Raw genomic sequence first — 12,047 nt, 5'->3', positions numbered from 1 at the left:
CCAAAAAAACCCCCAAGCCTTGCCCCTCCCACCCCATGTGAACTGAAGCACTGTTTTCAGACCCTGCTTCCTAGCTTAATTTCTTTGCCTCAGGTTCAATGTGTGTAAAACGGTAACAGTGCCTAACAGTGCCCACCTAATGGTGGGGTTCAGGGTGTTAAATGCAACATGTGTAGAACAGGGTAGGTCTCCCCACCTTTGATACTACCCCTACACTCTTGACCCCATTCTAGATATAGGGGTGTAGAAAACTTTCAAATAGCTTTTTAAAATAAGATGCTGTGAATACTTTAGGTATGCAAAAATAATTTTGGATAAGGATCAGTAGCCAGTGTTCCTACCACTCCTGTGCTTATCAAGACAAAACATGCCCGTGCCCGCCCAGCTGCACACATCTTCCGTCTCCCACCCTTCCCGAGGCTGGCGGAAGGACCCTGGTCCCTTGGAATTCAGAGCGCCCCAAGATCTGAAACACCAAAAGGGATTTTTTTTCAAATTTGGTCACAGGCCTTAACTGAAGCTTTTCATAATCTTTATTTTTTACATAGAGGGTTTGTTTGTTTGTTATTGATTTGAGAGAGAGGCAGGGAGAGAGAAAGAGAAACATCGATTTCTTGTTCCACTTAGTTGTGCATTCATTGGTTGCTTCTTATACGTGCCCTGACTGGGAATCAAACCTGCAGCTTCGGCATATCAGGGCAACACTAACCAACTGAGCTACCCAACCAGGGCCCATAATCTTGATTTTTCCCAGTCAGTGTGAATATACAAGAAACTGGAGCAATATCAGAGGTTATGGAGAGCATCCTTGGGTCCTATGGCAGGGGGCGGGGTCTTCAATACAGGGACCACACTAAGAAATTTTTTTTCTTTTTCTCTTTTAGAAAAGTAAGGTTTCTAAATTATTTTAAAAAACATTTCGCCTGACCTGTGGTGGCCCAGTGGATAAACCGTCGACCTGGAATGCTGAGGTCGCCAGTTTGAAACCTGCACTTGTCTGGTCAAGGCACATATGGGAATTGATGCTTCCTGCTCCTCTCCCCTTTCTCTCTCTCTCCTCTCTAAAATGAATAAATTAAAAAAAAGTAAAAGGAAGAGACACTTCTTTAAAAAAAAATAAAAATAAAAAATAAATAAAATAAAAAACATTTCATAGCGGTGGCGCAGTGGATAGAGCATCGGACTGGGATGCGGAAGACCCAGGTTCGAGACCCTGAGGTCGCCAGTTGAGCATGGGCTCATCTGGTTTGAGCAAAAGCTCACCAGCTTGAGCCCAAAGTCGCTGGCTCAAGCAAGGGGTTACTTGCTCTGCTGAAGGCCCGCGGACAAGGCACATATGAGAAAGCAATCAATGAACTACTAAGGTGTCACAACGAAAAAACTGATGATTGATGCTTCTCATCTCTCCGTTCCTGTCTGTCTGTCCCTGTCTATCCCTCTCTCTGACTCTCTCTCTCTGTCTCTGTAAAAAAAGAAAGAAAGAAAGAAAGAAAACCATTTCATAGCATTGTCCTGCATAATTTCTAATATGCCATCAAGTCAAGTTTTTTTAATTTATCTTTTTAAGAGAGAGACAGGAAGGGAGAGAGATGAGAAGCATCCACTCATAGCTGTGACAATTTAGTTGTTCATTGATTGCTTCTCATATGTGCCTTGATGGGGGGGTTCCAGCTGAGCCAGTGGCCTCTTGCTCAAGCCAGCGACCATGGGTCATGTCTATGATCCCACGCTCAATCTGGCAACCCCGCGCTCAAGCCGGATGAACCCACACTCAAATCAGCGAGCTCAAGAGTTTGAACCTGGGTCCACAGTATTCTAGGCCGATACTATATTCACTGTGCCACTGCCTGGTCAGGCAAATTTTACACTCAATTTCAAACTTTTTTTTTTTAACTTTTTTTATTATTTTATTTATTTATTCATTTTAGAGAGGAGAGGGAGAGACAGAGAGAGAGAGAGAGGAGAGACAGAGAGAGAGAAGGGGGGGAGGAGCTGGAAGCATCAACTCCCATATGTGCCTTGACCAGGCATGCCCAGGGTTTCGAACCGGCGACCTCAGCATTTCCAGGTCGACGCTTTATCCACTGCGCCACCACAGGTCAGGCAATTTCAAACTTTTTAAAAAAGATTTTATTTGTTCATTTTAGAGAAGTGGGAGAGAGAGAAAGAAGGTGGGGAGGAGCAGGAAGCATCAACTTCCATATGTACCTTGACCAGGCAAGCCTAGGGTTTCAAACTGGTGACCTCAGTGTTCCAGGTCGAAGCTTTATCCACTGCGTCACCATCAGATCAGCCAAAATTTTTTTTGTGTGTGATAGAGACAGAGAGAGGGACAGATAGGGACAGACAGACAGGAAGGGAGAGAGATGAGAAGCATCAATTCTTTGTTGCAGCACCTTAGTTGTTCATTGATTGCTTTCTCATATGTGCCTTGACTGGTGGGCTACAGCAGATCAAGTGACCCCTAGCTCAAGCCAGTGACCTTGGGCTCAAGCTGATGAGCCTTGCTCAAACCAGATGAGCCCGCGCTCAAACCGGTGACCTCGGGTTTCGAACCTGGGTCTTCTGCATCCCAGTACAACGCTCTATCCACTGCGCCACCGCCTGGTCAGGCAAAACTTTAAACTCGATTTCAAACTTTCATTTTTTTTTTTAGCAAGACAGGAAGGGATAGACAGAGTGAGAAGCATCAACTTGTAGTTGCTTTCACTTTAGGAGTGTACATTGAGCTTGTGAGTACCTTGACTGGGGCCCTGCCAGTGTCCCCTTGCTCAAAGCAACAGCCTTGGACCTTTTTTAATTTTTTAAGATTTTACCCATGGATTTTAGAGAAAGAGAGAAAAGTGGAGATAGGAGCAGGAAGCATCAACTTATAGCAGTTGCTTCTCATGTGCCTTGACCAGGCAAGCCTGGGGCTTCAAACCAGTGACGTCAGCACTCCAGGTGAACATTCCATCCACTGTGCCACCTCAAGTCAGGCGACCTTGGGCTTTTCTTGTCAGCGACCTTTGTGATCAAATTGGCAAGCTTTGGAATTGTATGGACGATTCCCCTGCTTAAGCCACTGTCCCGTGTTACTGAGCCCACAATCAAAGCCATAGACCTGAGGGTTTCAAACTGGCGACTTCATTCCAGGTCAACATTTTATCCACTGCACCAACACTGGTCAGTCCAATTTTAAATTTTCTTTGAGTAAAACTCATCTCTGAAAGTTTCCTTTACTCTGTCTAGTTCTTTTTTTCTTTTAAAGAGAGTCAGAGAGAGGGATAGACAGACAGGAACTGAGAGAGATGAGAAGCATCAATCATCAGTTTTTCGTTGCGACACCTTAGTTGTTCATTGATTGCTTTCTCATATGTGCCTTGACCATGGGCCTTCAGCAGACCGAGTAACCCCTAGCTCTAGCCAGAGACCTTGGGTCCATGCTGGTGAGCTTTTTGCTCAAGCCAGATGAACCCACGCTCAAGCTGGCAACGTCGGGGTCTCGAACCTGGGTCCTTCTACATCCCAGTCCAATGCTCTATCCACTGCACCACCGCTTGGTCAGGCAACTCTATCTAGTTCTTAATACGTAGTTTCCCAAGCACAGAATTTATAGTCTATTTTACTTTTTTTTTTTTTTTTTTTTTTTTTTTTTTTTTCTGAAGTTGGAAACGGGGAGGCAGTCAGACAGACTCCCGCATGCACCCGACTGGGATTCACCCGGCATGCCCACCAGGGGGCGATACTCTGCCCATCTGGGGCGTTGCTCTGTTGCAACCAGAGCCATTCTAGCGCCTGAGGCAGAGGCCACAGAGCCATCCTCAGCGCCCGGGCCAACTTTGCTCCAATGGAGCCTTGGCTGCAGGAGGGGAAGAGAGAGACAGAGAGGAAGGAGAGGGGGAGAGGTAGAGAAGCAGATGGGCGCTTCTCCTGTGTGCCCTGGCCAGAATCGAACCCAGGACTCCTGCACACCAGGCCGACACTCTACCACTGAGCCAACCAGCCAGGGCCTGGCTGTAGTCTATTTTAAACTTCAAGACTGAAATCCATAGTAAGAAGTACACCTGTTATTATTTTTTTAGAAATTAAATTTAGCCTGACCAGGCAGTTACGCAGTGGATAGAGCATTGGACTGGGATGTGAAAGACCCAGGTTCGAGACCCCAAGGTCGCCAGCTTGAGCGCAGGCTCATCTGGTTTGAGAAAAAGCTCACCAGCTTGGACCCAAGGTCACTGGCTCGAGCAAGGGGTTACTCGGTCTGCTGAAGGCCCGTGGTCAAGGCACATATGAGAAAGCAATCAATGAACAAATAAGGTGTCACAATGAAAAACTGATGATTGATGCTTCTCATCTCTCTCCATTCCTGTCTATCTGTCCCTATCTATCCCTCTCTCTGACTCTCTCTCAGTCTCTGTTAAAAAAAAAAAAATTAAATTTAGCCTGACCAGGCGGTGGTGCAATGGATAGAGCATTGGACTGGTATGCAGAGGACCCAGGTTTGAAACCCCAAGGTTGCCAGCTTGAGTGCAGGTTTACCAGGTTGAGCATGGTCACTGGCTTGTGCTCAGGATCATAGACGTGACACCATGGTCGCTGGCTTGAGCCCAAAGCTTACTGGCTGGAAGCCCAAGGTCACTGGCTCAAGCAAGAGGTCACTCCCTCTGCTGTAGCCCCTGGGTCAAGGCACATATGAAAAAGCAAACACTAGGCCCTGGCCAGTTGGCTCAGCGGTAGAGCGTCGGCCTGGCGTGCGGGGGACCCGGGTTCGATTCCCGGCCAGGGCACATAGGAGAAGCGCCCATTTGCTTCTCCACCCCCCCTCCTTCCTCTCTGTCTCTCTCTTTCCCTCCCGCAGCCGAGGCTCCATTGGAGCAAAGATGGCCCGGGCGCTGAGGATGGCTCCTTGGCCTCTGCCCCAGGCGCTGGAGTGGCGCTAGAGTGGCTCTGGTCGCGGCAGAGCGACGCCCTGGAGGGGCAGAGCATCGCCCCCTGGTGGGAAGAGCTTCGCCCCTGGTGGGCGTGCTGGGTGGATCCCGGGTCGGGCGCATGCGGGAGTCTATCTGACTGTCTCTCCCCATTTCCAGCTTCGGAAAAATGCAAAAAAAAAAAAAAAAAAAAAAGAATTGATACTTCTCCAAAAAAAACAAACAAACAAAAAAGGAATTGATACTTCTCATCTCTGTCCGTTCCTATCTGTCCCTCTCTCTGTCTCTCTTATCTGTCTCATTAAAAAAAAAAAAAGAAATTAAATTTAATGAGATGACATTGATCAGTAAGAGTACATAGGTTTCAGGTGAACATCTCTATAGCATTTGAACTGTTGATTGCATTGTGTGTCCATCACCCAAAGTCAAGTGATTTTCTATCCCCATATGTGTCCCTCCACTTTTTATTTTGAGATTTTATTTTTATTACCTGAGCGGTAGTGGTGCAGTGAATGACCTGGGATACTAGGTTTCATATTTGAAATCCCGAGGTTGCTGGCTTGAGTGTGGGATCCTTGAAGTGATCACATGGTCACTGCCTTGAACAAGGGGTCACTGGCTCAGCCTAAGCCACGCCACCACCACCCCTCTGCCCTGTCAAGGCACATATGAGAAGCAATCAATGAAAAACTAAAGTGATGCAACTACAAGTTGATGCTTCTCATCTCTCTCCTTCTTTCCAGTCTGTCTTTTGCACATGTGCAAAAAAAAAAAAGAGAAACGCTGTTTTTCTTTATTGATTGATTTTACAAGAGAAAGATAGGTGAGGTGGGGACCAGGGTTTCGAACTGGTGACCTCAGCATTCCAGCTCAACACTTTATCCACTGTGCCATATGTCAGGCAGGGAGTACACTTTTCTTCATTGGGGTCCAGTCCACCCATTTGTGTAAGTAGAAAATTTTTTTTTGTTTTTTAAGATTTTTATATATGCCTGACCAGGTGGTGGTGCAGTGGATGGAGCATCAGACTGGGAGGCAGAGGACCCAAGTTTGAAACCTCAAGGTCGCCGGCTTGAGCACAGGCCCATTCGGCTTGAGTGTAGGGTTGCTGGCTTGAGCACAGAGTCACTGGCTTGAGCATGGTATAGTAGACATGACCCCATGGTCGCTGGCCTGAGCCCAAGGTCGCTGGCTTGAGCATGGGATAATAGACATGACCCCATGGTCGCTGGCCTGAACCCAAGGTCGCTGGCTTGAGCAAGGGGTCATTTGCTCTGCTGTAGCCCCCCAGTTAAGGCACATATGAGAAAGCAATTATTCAACAACTAAAGGTGCCGCAACAAAGAATTGATGCTTCTCATCTCTCTCCGTTCCTATCTGTCTGTCCCTATCTGTCCCTCTCTCTGACTCTCTCTGTCTCTGTTGCAAAAAGGAAAAAAAAGATTTTTATTTATTGATTTTAGAGAGAGGAGAGAGGGAGGATGAAAGAGGAGCAGGAAGCATCAACTCATAGTAGTTGCTTCTCTTATGTGCCTTGACTGGGCAAGCCCGGGGTTTTAATCCGGTGACCTCAGCTTTCTAGGTCGAGACTTTATCCACTGCACCACCACAGGTCTGGTGGAAGAAAGGTTTAATGAATGAAGTATGCAAAGTTTCCTGATGTTTCCTAGTTTATTGTATTTTAACAAAGTCACCTGGCCCAAAACCACTCAAATGCTTATGGAGCCTGCAGTTTGAAAAATGCTGTGTACAATGGTTGAATCTGAGTGACAGGTTCATGAAAGTTCATTTTGTCAATACTAGATATTGGTAAGTTTGAGATTTTCCCCAATAAATATTTAAACATTAAACTGTTAGAGCCTGACCTGTGGTGGCACAGTGGTTAGGGAGTCAACCTGGAATAGTGAGGTCACCGGTTTGAAACCCTGGGCTCGCCCGGTCAAGGCACATACAAGGAGCAACTATGAGTTGATGCTTCCTGCTCCTCTCCCTGACCCCTTCCTTTCTCTCGCTCTCTCCTTTCTAAAAATCAGTAAGAATAAAATCTCTTTTTAGAGAGATGAGAGAAAGAGAAAGAGGGGTGGGAGGAGCAAGAAGCATCAACTCATAGTAGTTGCTTCTTGTATGTGCCTTGACCGGGCGAGCCCAGGGTTTCAAACCGGTGACCTCAGTATTCCAGGTTGAATGCCTTATCCACTGTATCACCACAGGTCAGGCAATACATTTTTTTAAATTAAAAAGTCCTGACCTGTGGTGGCACAGTGAATAAAGCGTCAACCTGGAATGCTGAGGTGGCCAGTTTGAAACCCTGGGCTTGCCTGGTTAAGGCACATATAGGAGCTGATGTTTCCTGCTCCCCCTTTCTCTTTCTCTCTCTCTCTCTCTCTCTCTCTCTCTCTCCTCTGTCTCTCCTCTCTAAAATGAATAAAGTGTTTAAAAATTTAAAAATATAAAGTCTATAAAAAATAAACTGTGAGAGGTGTGACTTGTTGGACTTCCACATTGGTATGGGAGGTGGGTAGCTGTCATCTGTTTTCTGCAGGCCTTCCCTCTCCATAGTTGCAGGCATTTCTACTCCAAGAGACTCAAGACACCCTGCTCTATAAATGCTAGTTTCTATATATTTGGGGGTTTTATTTTTTTTTAATTCATTTTAGAGAGGAGAGAGAGAGACAGAATGGGAGAGAGAGGAGAGAGAGAGAGACAGAGAGAGAAGGGGGGAGGAGCTGGAAGCATCAACTCCCATATGTGCCTTGACCAGGCAAGCCCAGGGTTTTGAACCGGCAACCTCAGCACTCCAGGCCGACGCTTTATCCACTGTGCCACCACAGGTCAGGCCTATTTTGGGGTTTTAAAAAAAATTTTTATTTATTGATTTTTAGATAGAGCTGGAGGGTGGAGAAGCACGAAGCACCAAATCATAGTGGTTCCTTGTCATATGTGCCTTCATTCAGTAAGCCTGGAGTTTCAAACTGGCGACCTCAGCGTTCGAGGTCAATGCTTTATCCACTGCACCACCACAGGTCAGACTGGCTTCTATTTCTTGACATCTAACATTCCTTAAGTTAATATTTTCCATATAATGGCCCTATAACCCCTCCTCTTAGAACCCGTCTGGCTTCTCCAGACAGAAGGCCCATCCCTTTGCCCAGCACCAGAGGTCCTGCCTTCCCTCCTCCAAAACTCAAGGCCTCTAAAATCTGTCCCTTCACCTGTAATGTGGGAATAAGACCCATTAAATAAGTCAAGACATGCCTGACCTGTGGTGGTGCAGTGGATAAAGCGTTGACCTGGAAATGCTGAGGTCACCGGTTCGAACCCCTGGGCTTGCCTGGTCAAGGTACATATGGGAGTTGATACTTCCAGCTCCTCCCCCCTTCTCTCTCTGTCTCTCCTCTCTCTCTCTCTCTCTCTGTCTCTCCCTCTCCTCTCTAAAAAATAAATGAATGAATGAATGAATGAATGAATAAATAAATAAATAAGAGAATTAGAGCCAAGGGGCAGGTGGCAGGAGGTGAGGTGAGAGAGGTGACGGGCCCGGTCCTGTGGCGCTTCACTGGCCATGGAGAGGACCTTGGCTTTCTTCTGAGAGACCTGGAGCCACAACACGGGTCTGAGCAGAAGAGGGCCCCGGGGTGACTCTAGTTGTAACGCAACCCTCTGGCTGCTGTGAGGACAGATGGGGGGTCAAGGGCAGAAGCAGTGAGGGGCCACTGCAGTAGTCCAGGTGGTGGAGGCAGTGGCCATGCAGAGAGGAGGCAGGATTCTGGATAAATTCTGAAGGTGGAACTGACAAGATTTGCTGATAGATCAAGTGAGGACAGAGAAATTACTTTTTATGAATCCACACTACAGGAGGAACTCACACAGAGTGATTTGGCAGTTGGTGTTAAATAGCGTAGCATGCCCTGGCCAGACAGCTCAGTTGGTTAGAGCATCCTCCTGAAGTGCAGAGGTTGCCGGTTCAATCCCCGGTCAGGACACATACAGGAACAGATCAATGCTCCTGTCTCTGTGTCTCTCCCTTCCTCTCTCTCTCTCTAAAATTAATAAAATAAACATTACAAAAATTTAAAAGTGTAGTGATTAACAACAAGGATCCTGCCTGGCCAGGTGGTTCAGTTGGTTAGAGTGTCGTCCTGATATGCTGAGGTTGCAGGTTCGATTCCCAGTCAGGCAGGGCACAGATAAGAATCAACCAATGAACCTTGCTGGTGGTGCAGTGGATAGAACATCAAACTGGGACACGGAGTACCCAGGTTAGAAACCCTGAGATCGCCACTTGAACACAGAGTCGCTGGCTTGAGCCCAAAAGTCACTGGCTTGAGTCCAAGATTGCTGGCTTGAGTGAGGAGTCACTGGATCGCCTGGAGCCCCCCCGGTCAAGGTACATGTTGGAATGCAATCAATGAACAACTAAGGTGACGCAACTATGAGTTGCTGCTTCTCATCTCTCCCTGTCTATCTGTCTCTCTCTCTCTCTCTGTTCTGGCAAAAATAAAAAATAAATAAGAAAAAAGCAGAGCACATAACAGATGCAAGAGACAGCTGTGAAATTCTAATTCACATTATTTCTGAACCAGATCTACCTCTGACAGATGGATCTATTATTGGGAAAAGTTTTTAAAATAACTAACAGTAGTCAACATTTAATGGATATTTTCTCTTTTCCAGATGCTGGTCTAAGCTTTACAAGTATTAACTGATTTAGTCCTGACACCGATCACAAAAGCCTTAAGTGACTTTCCCAAATATGTAACTCCTAAAAACAACAACAACAAAAAACATAGGTCTATTCACCAAGTATGTAGCTCCTAGTTGGCAGAGCCTGAGGCAGTGGCCAGGTTATTCCGCCTTGTGAAAAATACTCTACTTCTTCTCAGAATAATAGAAAATGTTCACACAACAGGTGTTATGAACACTTTTTATGCATCAGTTACTTTTTTTTTTCTTGTGGGAGAGACAGAGAGAGTCAGAGAGAGGGACAGATAGGGACAGACAGGAAGGGAGAGAGATGAGAATCATCAATTCTTCGTTGCGGTTCCTTAGTTGTTCATTGATTGCTTTCTCATATGTGCCTTGACCAGGGGGCTACAGCAGACCGAGTGACCCTTTGCTCGAGCCAGCGACCTTGGGTCCAAGCTGGTGAGCTTTGCTCAAACCAGATGAGCTTGTGCTCAAGCTGGCGACCTTGGGGTCTCGAACCTGAGTCCTCCACATCCCAGTCTGATGCTCTATCCACTGCGCCACTGCCTGGTCAGGCAATGCATCAGTTACTTTAATTAGGTTGTTTTATCTAGTATCTTATAGCCTTATAGGAATGAGGGTTTTTTTTTATTTTTTATTGATTTTAATTTATTGTGCCTACATAGATTCAAGTGTCCCACCGAATATATCTCCCTTCCTCCCACCCCCATGTTCCCCTTGATACCCCCTTTGACCCCTCCCTCCAACGCCCTCCCTCCTTCCCTCCAGGATTTGCTGTACTGCTCTCTATAACTCTGTATTATGTATATATAATTACACTAATCTCTTTCCCTTCTCTGATCCCATCCTCTCCTCCCCTTTCCCTCTGACCGCTTTCCCTCTAGTCCCTTTGATCCCTCCTCTTCCTCTATTCCCGTTCCTCAGTTCACTCATATGAGAAATTTAATGAACAATGTGACCTTAGGAATGATGTTTTAAAACTAACTTTTGAGCCTGACCTGTCGTGGTGCAGTGGATAAGGATTTGACCTGGATAGCTGGGGTCTCCAGTTTGAAACCCTAGGCTTGCCCAGTCAATTCACACACAAGAAGCAACTATGAGTTGATGCTTCCCACTCCCCCCCCGCCCTGTTTCTCTTTCTCTCTCTCTCCTCTCTCTAAAATCACTAAATAACATCTTTTTAAAGAAAGTTTTGAGGGCGCTTTCCCTCTCCAGAGCACCCTGGTGCTTTCCCTTCTCTCTCTTCTTCCCCCAGGTGCATCACCTTTGCCTTTCTCTCTCCTAAGCTCCAAGGGCCCTTCTTTTGCTTGTTTCAGAAGCCCAGCTGGCTCACTTCTATTACCTCTGTAACTTCCTAAGTAAACATTCTCTTATAATTTGAAAAAAATAATTTTTGAAATTTTAACATGAATATTGTAAAAACAACAACAAAAGAATCATTTCTGGGCCCTGGCCTGTTGGCTCAGTGGTAGAGCGTCAGCCTGGTGTGCGGAAGTCCCGGGTTCGATTCCCGGCCAGGGCACACAGGAGAAGCGCCCATCTGCTTCTCCACCCCTCCCCCTCTCCTTCCTCTCTGTCTCTCTTTTCCCCTCCCGCAACCAAGGCTCCATTGGAGCAAAGATGGCCCGGGCGCTGGGGATGGCTCCATGGCCTCTGCCTCAGGCGCTAGAATGGCTCTGGTCGCAACAGAGCAACGGCCGGATGGGCAGAGCATCGCCCCCTGGTGGGCGTGCCGGGTGGATCCCAGTCGGGCGCATGCAGGAGTCTGTCTGACTGCCTCCCTGTTTCTAGCTTCAGAAAAAATACAAAAAAAGAGAATCATTTCTGTCAGTGAGACAGTAAATCTCCCTGGCATCTCTGACTTTCCTATGATTTCTTCCCACCATATTTCTTTGGAAGGTGAGCAGTGGGATAAAGGGGCAGGCTCTCTGTCCAGGGAGGGTCAAGGTGAATGGGAAAGGCATTGATCACAGCACCCTTTATGGCAAAATGAACATGGAAAAAGCCTAGTGCTGGTCACAAATAGAGGATCATTTCAATAAAAATATCACCCTTAAACTCCCTGGGCTTTAGATTTCATCATCTGTAAAATGGAGATAGTAATAGGACCCACAACATTCAGTTATTAGGGTTAAATGGATTAATACATATAAACAACTTTGAACAGTGCTCAGCACACTGTCAAATGAATGTTAGAAGTTACACATTTGTGCAGTGAAATCGTTTATTCTTCATCATTCAAGAAATAAAATGGTATTTCGTATCCTGGAAAGACACTGATAGCTTAGTTACAAGGCAAGGGAGTTGCCAAGTCAATGCAATACAGTATGATCTATTTTTGTTAGGGCACACACAAAAAGGGCAATACGTTTTTGGATGTGTCTCCTCGTTTCATGTAGCTTTAGAATATTTTTCAGATTTTAGTATCTGTGA

Source organism: Saccopteryx leptura, chromosome X (assembly GCF_036850995.1).
Source record: "Saccopteryx leptura isolate mSacLep1 chromosome X, mSacLep1_pri_phased_curated, whole genome shotgun sequence".
NCBI classification, from domain to species: Eukaryota; Metazoa; Chordata; class Mammalia; order Chiroptera; family Emballonuridae; genus Saccopteryx; species Saccopteryx leptura.
The sequence above is the reverse complement of the archived record's forward strand: the minus strand, read 5'-3'. Positions refer to the sequence as shown.